We start from the raw sequence: 12,049 nt of genomic DNA on the forward strand, positions 1-12,049 counted from the left end.
GTAAAATGACCACAACTGTTAGTGGGAGGAAGGAATGGAAAGATGGAGAGGGGACGTTTATAGAAAAATGTGTTTTCCTTAAGCAACCAGAATCACAAAGTTCAACTAAGGCAATTTCTCTAAAATCCCCAGACTATTTATACGTTTATTTAATTCAGTGAAGAAAAGTCTGTTCCGTTATTTGATGAGCGTTTCTGACATGCTGCTACCGACAATTTGGTTAAACTCTTCTACTCTTCAGTATTTTGGGAAGACTTGCCTTGTTACCTCTGGGTAGATGGTCATTTATTATATTAACAGTTAGAGAAAGAGAAAAACTGCTAAAAAGTAAAATCCTAGAAGGTATGGAAAGAAAGAACAGCGCCCGGGGAAGCTGTGTGTGAGGTAAGTGCTTACTTACTTAATTACTCGGCTGGAAGTGTCTCTGATACTGTATTTAGTTTTCACAAAATGATGGTATTTAAAAATGTATTATACCTTTATGGGACACTTTTCTTTTGATTTTTAGGACAATTTTAAATAGGACAGAATTTGTCACCTAAGGCTATTACTACTGATTGTTTCATATTTGTTTAAACATTCATGAGAGGACAAAATAAGATAGGATTGGGGATAACAGTTGATCATGCATGAGTGTGAGTGTGTGTGTGTGATCCTGAGGTTGCAAAAAAAATGGATATTAAGAATCACTTGGATTTTTTTTTCAAAATCCCTCTTACAGGTTAAAGGGAAAAAGATTAAGATATGTTCAGATAAAAATAAATCTAAACATTTGAATTAATGGTACACATTTTTGGTCTTTAGTTTTCCACAGTTAAATATTACATTCGTTGTAAGTTTTCTAACCTGTGGGTTAAAGAAATTATGAGGTCAATAAACCTCTATTGAACAATAAATTCTTATTTCCTTCAAGCGACTAAATGCGGAAGTACAGAGGAGACAAACGTTGGCGTTACAGGAGCAATGTGGAAATTTCACCCAGTATAACATTTATTAGCTGAGGATAGTCTAAACTCTCACGAAATTACACACAGATTAAAAAACAGATCAATCATGGGTCGTGAACACAGTTCATAATGTTTCCAAAGTCAGGACTGTTTACATTCCATACACCTACCACAGAAAACTTACATAACTTTTCTTATAAGGATAGGTAACAGATTTTAAAATATTCCAGCGAGGTTTCGCCTTACGGCAATCCAAACTGATTTCCCCACTGACAAAGGAAAGTAACTGCTTCAGAATTAGCCAAAGAACTATGCAATCGCTGAAAATCAATAACAAACTTGCTCTGACAGACCCTTGCAAAGGGAAGTCGGAGTAATTCTCCCGCGAGCTAGACCCCCGTAGACCCACAGCAAACAAGACAACATCTGGATATTGTTTCACGAGCAAGAATAAAACACTTTTTTTGTCCCATCATTAAGTAAAATCCCATTTTCCACATGCAAACAGCACTTGTAAATTCCCCCAGATAAGCACGGGCGTCTTGAATGATTTAAATAAGTTTTAAAAGAATCAAATGTTTTCATTACCTTTAGAAGTAAAGTTTTTCAAAACTACCTCCAGCATGCCACATGCCCCAGAGTTGACATAAGCACCGTGTACCTCTTACCTGCAAAGACGGAAGAGTGCAGACTCCTGGCTGGATGGGGAGTTATGTCAAGTCACAGAAATTCTCAGTCCAGACAGGTTGCCTTGGGAAAGATAGGTGTTTAGGGTTCCTCAAAATGAAGAAAACTCTCACTGTTCACTGTCAGTCAAAAACAAGTTGGTACAAGTTTAAGTAAGAATTACCTGGAGGAACTAAAGAGAGAAAGAAAGAGATTGGGAGACATTGGGCAGAGGAGGGAGGGACAGGGAAGGAGGGAGGGAGGGAGGAAAGGAGAGAAAGTGAGAGACAGAGAGAGAGAGACAGTGGGGGAGAAAGAGAGAGAGAAGGAATCTGAGAAAGGAGACCATGATGTCAGCATGTCTTAAGGTCTTCAGGAAATCTGCAGACCAGCACAGGATTCTAGTGGGCATCCAGTCCAGGCTCTCCAAACACCTGTGCGAAAGAAAACTGATGCCTTTTTAAAGAATGCCAGTTAATCTTTGAAGAAACTTGGGCCATTCTTATCAAAGCTTTTTTAAGGTCCCTTTGGCTAAGTAAACTATAAATAAATAACCAGATTACCTTTTCTAACAATCTCTCCTTTATCCCATGTTTTCTTTTTCTCTTTCCTCTCTCCTCCCCAGATGAATATTAACAAAACCTCTTGCCTCCTGGGGGAATCAGAACGAACCCATATAGTCTATACCTATATTAAACATACTTAAGCAAAGTGCCACAGAGGGAAACTCATGTTTTTAGCTCAACCCCCTTATTGAGCTGATTTTTCTTCCATCACCCCTATTTTCCCTGATAAATATATTTTTTATATATATGTGTGTGTGTGTGTGTGTGTGTGTGTGTGTGTGTGTGTATGAAGAAGTTGAATAGACACGGGCAAAATTGGGTTCTTCTGGATCATGGAAATTGGGCTTGGGGATATGTGTTGGAATCTGGGTTCCAGCATTCTTGCATAGTCTGGCATCTTTATGAGAAATGGTCAGAATTGCATCCTTGAAGCAGGCTTCTAATGGAAGATCTCCGGAAGCAGAAGCAGGAAGCTTCCTTCGGGAATGGGGTTATATGTCCATCCTACGCAAAGTGACTCTTGCAGCCACCACATCAAGGGAGGCCAGCCCAAGGCTCATGTGCTCTCCTGGCCTTCTCATGGCCAGAGTGCATGGGGACCGTGTTCAATCCTAAGAGATGGAATGGATTTTTCATAAGTACTTCACCTAGAGAGAGCCCTCTACACTGGTCCAAAGGCAATGCCAAGAGACACAAAGGGTTTCTTTCCCATGGGAGACAATGATACACCCACACGTCCCCTGCCCAGGCACCTCGGTGGGGCCAGGCCACTGCATCTGGTTTGACATAGAGCAGACAGGGTGAGGAACGCCTTGCTTCTGTTGGAAATGAATGATACTTCCTCTCACCAGAGTACTGGGCTCCGCAATTCACCCCAAGTGCAGCTGCTGCTGCTCTGGGTGCTTGAACTAAATGGGAGCTGGAAGGGATGGGGTGTCATTCTGCCTTTAGGAAGGAAGGGTTGAGACCTCCTAATTTTCTCCCCCTAATCATTCCATTTCTGTTTTCCCAGTGGAGATGGTATGCCTCAGTCTCCTCTTTTGCCCTTTCCCTGGAAGCAAGAGACTCCTTTTCAGCCTGGGAGCTTAAATGGTGACCCTGGAAAGCAGACACTGGGCTCCCAGGGGTTTAGGGCAGGAGGATGAAGAAGCCACACAAGATTTGGACTTCTTAAAGCTGGTGCAGCTTTACTCCAGCAGTCTAGAATCAGTTCTCCCGCGAGGATATGCTAAAAGTCTCATAGAAAATGGGTAAGCACAGAGGTGAAGAACGATGAAAGAGGGAAAACTGAGAAGTAAAGGATCTGAGTATATACCAGCTGCTCAGGTGGGATGATTTGCAGGGGCTGTTTCCTCAGCCTGGAATGGTCCCCTCTGGCCTTCATTCACCAAGCTGACTCATTGTTCAGGTCCTAGCCCGAATGGCACCTCCTGTGGGAAGTCCTTACCTGATCTGGTCCCGATCCAACTCCGTGCCCCAAGACTCCCTTTTGTTGTGTATCTCACTTACCACTGCCTGAAGCGGCCCTGAAGCTTTTCCGTTTACCATCTGTGTTCCAGTCTAGAGCTCAATGGTACCTGTCTCGTTCACCAAACATCTTTCCAGCAATATCTGGCACATCATAGTCCCTCAAAAAATATGCATATTTGTCAAGTGGGTTGATAAAAGATTACATATGGAAGATATGATTTGTTACCATGGAACTTTAGCTATCTCCTTATATTTAATCTGTATTTCCAGCCTCAGCTTTACTTAATAAACTAACATTTGAACACCTTTTTTCAATTTGTAAAACACTGCCAGAAATGTTGTTAATTCCATGCTCAGACCAAAATGTAGGCTTGATTAGTTGTATTTTAAGGGCAAGGAGATGGAAGCCAAAGAATGTAAGTGATTTGTGCAAAGTCACACAGCTACAGAGCTGTTTTGAGCTCTTTCCATGCATTTTTCATCATCATACATTTTTCTTAAATTCTTATATTTTGAGCATACATATGCATGCGTAGCTTCTTCTCAGCATTGAGTTACACACTGCATGGATTATAACCATAGTTTAATACTCCTGGAAGTTTTAGTTCTTGCAGAACCATAAGCAGTAGAGCAGATACTCATAACAATCTTAAAGATGATGGAAGGAGAAAATGAGTCCAGAGTAGTATAAATACATTTTAAAGTTTAAATGCTAAGACAATGTTCTTGATTTTGGTGATGTTTACCTGTTTTTGTTACTTTTCATTTGGTGATATGTCAACAATTAGATTTTGAGTCTGCAGATCTGACAGTTTACCAAAGGAGATGAGACATTATAAATGTATGACTGCAGGGTTGAGCGGTGAGTGGGGAAATTCTAAAATGTGGGTCTATGTGACTTCTGTCATAAAGGCCAGGCTTTGTTTAGCATGCTTTAACAACTGAATGATCTAAGTATTTCTGGAAATTTCTGAAGCTGACTAAGGGAAATATGACAAACTGTTAATCCTGACAAAATAATATTTTCTACCATCCAATCGCTCTCTCATCCAATGAGTAAAATCTGTTTCACAATCTGGTTCTAAGGAGTAGAGCGGGAAATCGACTGTATAAGATTACATGAAATAACATAGCTAATCATTTCACAATTGAACATGGTTAATTTTACTGACCTTTTAGCCGAAAATAAAAACAAATATAAATGACTGTTCAGCAAATTGTGTTTCTTTCTTTCCGCTCCTCCACCCCCATCTCCACAGTTAACTGAAAGAAATACTCTTACATGTGTCAAATTTGCATAGAAAATACATAGAAGTCTAAATCTTTCTACAAAGATCTGAAAAGACATCCGAATACCGGGCAGAAGAGTTCATAAGAACCAACTTTTTCAAGAGAACTGTTTCCCAAGAATAATTTCCAAAAAAGAAAAAAAAATTGCTATAATGTTTCCAATCCTCATCTTGGCTTGAATCAAGACATAAAAAACCTTAAACTGTGATGAGAGGGAAAAAAATATTTTTACCTTGGAATAAATTCTATTTAAGTTGGGTTAGATATGGAGCTATTTATGGAAGCTTACAATAGTTCTTAAAACTTCATCAGACTCTCCTGTGAATCTAGCAGCTTAAAGAGCCCTCCACAGGTGCAGCATGATATGGCCAGCTGTCTCCAGTTTGTTCTCACCATCCTTATCCTGGAGGTATTGAAAATGATCCCTTGAAATATAGGTGAGTCTTGAAGAATAACGTGTACCCATTGCCAGACCTCACAGGCCAGAAGTGAGGACCTACTTGCCTTTGGGTCTTTCTAGCAAGAAGCTTGCCCTAGGAAGCCACAAAATTAAAATCTTGTCTGGGGTTAGATTATATGGAAGTAGACGTTGAAACAAAAATGCACACGCAATTTGTTAAAGTAGTACTCCCAGGAGGAACCCAAAGTGGTGTGGGGAAAGCAAGTCAGCAAGGGAAGAAGCCAGGGTACAATTTTAGGACAAGGACAAGACCCAGTCCCTGCCTAATCCTGGGGAGGGAGTTCTGGAGTGAAAATAGCATCCTTGGTAAGAGAGCTGGGCTTCCGTGATGCTGCCCATCAGTCTTTGACTGAGAGTAGAAAGGAAACATGCAATTTCCCAAGGGCTCTGGCTTCCTGCATCTGCAACGGAAGTGGAAGCGGCTCCCATAGCCCAAGGGCAATTTTATGAAGATGGTGGTAGGGGCAGCAGGCTGTTAAAATTAATACACACACAGAAGCACCGGAATGGGCTCTCAGAAGCAATGCAGAACATTCACAGGGCTTGGGCCAGACTCCCAGCAGCACTGGCTACGATGGCTAATCCTGTGAGTGCTGGAATGTTTTCCAATCCATGGTGCGGGTGCTGTCACTACCCCTAACCATCGCTCCCCACTCCCTCAATATTCCCATCCTCCTCCACTCTGTCAGTTTCCCAATTGTGATTGGGAAATCGTGAATTTCAGCACTAAAATGTGGAATTCCATTTAAGATGCACGAGATTTTATTATGCATATGGTCTTTTCCTCAAAATGCCAGGAGAATCCTAGCAGGGCTTTCTTGTTACTAATAGAAACTTTTGTTATTGGTATCATGTCAATTTAGTTTGATTAGTAACTAAATCAGATGCCTTCTCTTTGCTGAGTTCCAAAGACCCTCCAGTTCCTAAACTGGAGTAAATTGTATAGTTCAGCAGAAAGATGGACAAATAGCTAACCATGATATAGTGTGATAAGTATTATAGGACCATAATATTCTAGAAGCCCACAGGAAGGGGAATTGACTCTACCTGGGAGTTTGAAGGTAGCCTTCCAGGGGTGGGAACAATTGAGTGCAGGCCACAAGATTTCCATAGGTGGAGACAAAGTAGGGTTGTTGACATTCCAGGAAAAATGAAGAGCAAATAATTAAAGATTATTTAAGTAAAGATTAAAAGAACCAAGTGATCTGACCTCTGGGACAGCTTAGCAATGTAACTCTAGCCTTAGCCTCATGGAGTCTAGACAGCCAGAAATCACAAGAAAAATGGCTTTGGTTATAGAATCGCCTGTCTCCCCTTGTCCCTTAGCTTTCCCTTGGGAGAAGCAAATGGGGCTGAAAGCAACCTCCAGCCTTCCACTGGAGGCTTCCCCATCTTCCCACCACCCACCGTCCTCAACACAAAGCGTTCCTCCTCAGGAAGACATGGAAATTATTTTACCGAAGTTCTCCTTAAACAAGATGGTTCAAAAATTATCCAAAAGTGCAAAACTTACTTAATAAAAATGTTACCTTCAAGTCATCCCTGTGTAAGGTGACCAACGATCCTGGTTTTCCACTGACTGCCCTGGTTTTAACACTTAAAGTCCCGCATCCTAAGAAATCCCCTACTCGCTGGCAAATTGCGATGCTGGGTCACCCTATTCCTCTGTGTGTCCTCAGCTCTTTTGAAGTCGGCTGTTAAATGTAATAAAAAATAATTGGAAAATGAAAGCATTAATACAGGCCTGATATCCTAATTTGTTAGCACTGAGTGCACATGTGCCTCGGCATCTGTAAAATCTAACTTTGTCAGGTGGGAATGTATATACTTAAAAGTTGGGTGCATGAAGTGCCCACCTCGCTCTATAGGGGCTCCGTATGGAAGTGTCCTTTAAACTTCTACTGGAGTTAGTTGGTGATTCTAGGTCCCTATCAGCAGCATGGCTTCAGAATTGAGAAACTGTGAAGCAACCCTGAGATGAACCCAAGGGTGATCCGGTTTCCTCTTGCCTTATTCAAATTGAACTTTATTCCTTTACTGTTGTTGGTGCAACCTTACACCACATATTAAATACACACCGTTTGTGCCTGGTTCACCTCAGACAGGCTTTTACCAAGTGAACTATTTTGTGGCAATTCCCATCAAAGAAGGGATATGATAATGACTGTTTGCCACCGTTGACAGTGTGGGCTGGCAAATAGAAAAGCAGTATCTGCTAAGTATAGTTACCTTCTCCAGCCCACTGCAACCAGAGAAATCCTGCCTTGCTTTGAAAGCCTCACTGGATCATTCAGGCAATGTGTGGCGTGCTGGCTTGTATTACCCCCACCTCTTCTATTGTTGTCTTATTGTTGTTTAACTCTGCATCAAGTGTACAGAGAGCCTCCTAGGCCAGACGGTGAGGTATGTGTGCCGTGGACCCTATCTCTACCAGATGGCCAGACACATTGTCTTACATACAACAGATTGACTTTGAACCCAACCCTCCAAGACCCACTTTACAATATTTGAAATAGAATATTACAGAAAATGTGATTATCACCCTGAATAATTTCAAAGATCAATTGGGGAAAACAAAAGTAGTGATTCATTCTACATTTCCTTCCATTTTCATATTTTAGCAATTGGTGCTTGATTGATGATCAATCACACATTCCAGCTTTAAAAACAAATCACCGAGCCAATGGAATATCTGCCCTTCAAGTTGACAATATCAATGGACAGGCCAGGTGTTTGATTCTACCTGCTGGATTCAGGCATGTCCTTCATCACCAAGTTCCATCAAACTGTCTGAAGAATGTGAACCTCCAGATCTCTCCTGTCCTGATATTTCTTGCTATGACATTTCAATTCCTGAGCATAGATCAGGCCTCTTTCACCCTTTTCCAAGTTTAGTTCTTGGCCTCTGGAAGAGCTAGCTGGGTGCACACTGCATGTTTTATGGCCCTTTATTTGCTCCAGCATGTAGTGATATTATTAGGCTACAATGTCCTCATTTGTAACATCCTGAACCACTTCCCTATCAATCCATATAGTTTATCCCTCTAATATCCACACAGAAGAATGTCATTCAAACCCTAATTCTGCACCAATACCCCTCTTTCTACCTGGCATCAATGCAAGAGGGCCTAGGAGAAGTCCCAGGTCTCATCTTTGGTATTTATTATTAGCAGGAGAACTGGGTAAACAACTAGGTTTTTCACTTTGGAAGGTTTCCCTTTGCAAAATTGTACCCTTTTGCCAAATATTCTAGTTATTGTGGAAAAACTGAGCAATGCAAATTGGCTAAGTTATGTAAAGTGAAAGATCTCAGCCGAGTTGTCATAAAAATCTAAGAGACTTCACACTGAAGGACTAGCAGGAGTATAGAAAGAGGGTGTTGTGAACTCAAACTCTCGACTACTAAATCTCACCTATTCCTTATCAGCCCTAGCAAGGCACAGGGGCTAATTCAACAAACATTTCCTAGAGAAGCCACAGCAAATATATTAAGCTAAAAATGAATTCGAAGAGAAAGTTGTCCAAGATCATCTTATTCTATCATCGCGCTTCAGCTTATCAAATGCGCACGTAGAGATGACAGAGACTCCAGCTGAAAAAGAGATGATAAAGAGTGCCTAATAACAGGGTACTGGTTTTTCTTATTTTTCTTCTCCTTGACTGTCTGACCTGAAGAATAAAAGCTAGAGAATTATGACTGAGCCAAGGTCAGGCTTCAGTTTCCTCAGTGTTTGATCACACCTATATGGACTAGACATGCAGCGACTGTATTTTCTTTCCTTCTTCATTAAGAAAAATTCCTGGAGTTGTTTCACCCCCATGGATTTATTCCTGATCACATGCTGGAGAATATTTCCTGTCTGTCATTCATTCGGTTCCACTGGCTTTGGTTTGCCCTTGTGGTTACCCTAACTCAGAGTGAAAGTTATGACTGAAAACTCACCTCTGCTCACTTCCCTTCTGAAATCTGTGTGTACTTAGTAGGCAGTAGTAAATCTAAAGGTGCAGCCTTACCATGTATCAATCAGTAAATAACACGTATCACCTAGTACACACATCAGAAAGAATACTTGGGTTATCAATTTAAACAGTCATTGCAATCTCTTGGGCAAACGTCATTATGTTTTGTTTTTCAAATTGCTTAGTTTTTCAAATTGGTATGTCTTATCTTGCCAGTCAAATCTCATTTTACAGTGTGGACACCAACAGCAAAATTGAACTGAAGTTGTAATTCTTGCCTTGGGACACTGAATTGTTACATTCTTTCTTCCTGGCAAGGAGTAAAGTCCATTGGGGGTGTGAGGGAGAAAAGTAGGTTTAGTCTTAGCTGTGGATTCAAATTCTAGAGCTGCTACTTACTAATTCAATGACCTGAGGCAAGCGGATTGACTTATCTGAGATGGTTTTGCACCAGTGAACTGAGAAAAACAGTTTACCTCCCAGGGTTCTTACACAGTTTGGAGAAGGGAGGAACACACATTCACCACGTGTGTTCTGTCAGAAGACATCAGGGAATGAAGTTCCATGGTGAGGGGCCAAGGTGGCCCACATCAAGGTCCTCTTCCTGATGGTTGTACTCCGACAGGGAGCTTCCTCTGTTTTACCTGAAAACTCACCTCTAGGAAGGATCATGTGCAAAGTCATCTTATAATACGGGAGTTCTCATCTCCTCTCATGTTTGAATTGTGGGACACAGAAGCCATGCACTTCAGTTCCTTCAAGATCTGCTGTTTTCACTAGAACGTATGCAGAGATCCTGAGCTGCCTTAAAATATCTTAAACAATTTGCGTGCCCTCGAAGTGCTGCTGCACCTCCCAGGGAGAGCAATGTAGGCACTAGGCTTTTCTGAATCTTATTCTAGTTATTTTATTGTCCAACCACTTGAGTAGTCAAATAGTTTAGATTACTTGAATAAATATAATTTAATTAGTTTGTTCCTAGGAAACCAAGTTTTATCAGGCCAGTTTTCCTGAAGTGCCTTGCATCGTACTGATAAGCTGTAAGGTTTGTGCCACTTAGTTAACTTTCTTGGCTTTTATAGGATGTATGTATTCCCAGCAATCAAGTGTGAGAATCTATCTCCTATCTTGGTTACAGAACTTAACGAAATATTTGTCGCTGCTCGGTTACCCCTTCTGTTATTCATTTGTTGATGAAGTGCTTACACCACCTGACACTGAATCGAGTACCAGATATAATTTCTGTGCTGCTGTGTGAAGGTGCAAAGATATGTCTGCTATTTGCTGTTCCTTGTGATGTGGTGTGCTCTTACTAGCAATAAGTTTATTGCTGGTAGAAATGCACCTGGATGGGGTGAACATAGCTCAAGTTTGGAAACAATAACACTTGTCAGTTCACTGAGTCCTAGAGATAGAATTTTAGTTCAGTTAACAGGGAAGCCCATGCCAGCAAGGTACTTTCTAGTGTTTGTTTGGTGTTGGATTTCTTCCTCAGATTGCAGTGAGTGGGGTGAGGTTGGGAGGCACAGGTGATGGGAAGCTTCTTTCATAGTTGCACACTGGACCATGTGAATGTTTATGGGGAACATGTGAGAACACAGAACCTAGGCACAAGCTGAAATAAAAATAACAATACTAATGCCAATCTTCCATCATAAGGCTAACCTTACATGTGGCCATGAAGAACATATGGGCATACAGAGTAACAGAGAATTCTATAAACTTCAGCATTTTATTTAATCAGTCAATCCATCTACCTATATATCCATTCATCTATCTATCTACCTATGCATGCATGCATGCATCCATCCATCCATCCATCTATCCATCCCTCCATCTACCTATGCATCTACCATCCATCCATTTATCCATCCATCCATTTATTCATCTATCCATTTATCCATACATCCATTTATCCATCCATCCATCTACCTATGGATCCATCCATCCACCCATCCATCCATCCGTTTATTCATACATCCATTTATTCATCCATCCATCCATCCATTTATCCATCCATCCATCCATCCATCCATCCATCCATCCATCCATCCATGTATCCATCCATCCATCCATCCATCCATCCATCCATCCATCCATCCATCCATCCATTTATTCATCCATCCATCCATCCATCCATCCATCCATCCATCCATCCACCTATGCATGCATGCATCCATCCATCCATCCATATACCTATGCATCCATGCATCTATCCATCCATCCATCCATCCATCCATCCATCCATCCATCCTTCACTTTTTACTTTTATTAAATGACTTTGCCTCTCTCTTAAAATTCAAGCTCAGTGTAACTTCTAACTTTGAAAGTTTCCTGTCATAAGAGCTAAGTTCAAGTGTGGTTCTCAATATGCATTTATTCTATTATGAACAGTAAATCACTGATGTTAAATTTGCAGAGTAGGATTGGTATTACCAATCTGATAGATAAGCAGGTAAATAACAGGTCCCTTTAACCCACACACACACACCCCACATACTAGCCAGGTGCAAGTATTGTGGTAATAATGCAGACTAAGGTAAAACATAATTTACCATCTAAAGATCATGTTGAAATTCTGCTTGCTTTATAATATGTTTCCTCTTCTTTTTAATTAAAATCAAGCATTGGAGAGATTCAGACTTTGTCTATGTTCTTAACACTAATCTTAACTAGCATTCTAAAAATGT

General features: G+C 40.9%; 1 protein-coding gene and 1 long non-coding RNA gene across 6 annotated transcripts in view; one reads left to right on the forward strand and one right to left on the reverse strand.

Moving 5' to 3' along the window:
• KCNJ15 (potassium inwardly rectifying channel subfamily J member 15) overlaps nucleotides 1-2,049 on the reverse strand; it is a 49,373-nt gene extending 47,324 nt beyond the window's left edge. For 2 of the 5 annotated variants that reach the window (XM_015446860.4, XM_045389304.3), the window contains exon 1: nucleotides 1,616-2,049. The gene's annotated coding sequence lies outside the window, so the exon portion shown is untranslated. Of the gene's footprint in view, nucleotides 1-1,535 lie in introns of all 5 variants that reach the window. The other 3 variants (XM_065541375.2, XM_074034019.1, XM_005548691.5) reach the window with 2 other exon arrangements.
• Nucleotides 70-4,859, forward strand: LOC141409803 (uncharacterized). The gene is made up of 2 exons (XR_012431998.1): nucleotides 70-384; nucleotides 3,192-4,859. It is a non-coding gene; the product is annotated as an uncharacterized lncRNA (long non-coding RNA).
• Nucleotides 4,860-12,049: the final 7,190 nt, after the last annotated feature.

This window comes from Macaca fascicularis, chromosome 3 (genome assembly GCF_037993035.2).
Source record: "Macaca fascicularis isolate 582-1 chromosome 3, T2T-MFA8v1.1".
Taxonomy (NCBI): domain Eukaryota; kingdom Metazoa; phylum Chordata; class Mammalia; order Primates; family Cercopithecidae; genus Macaca; species Macaca fascicularis.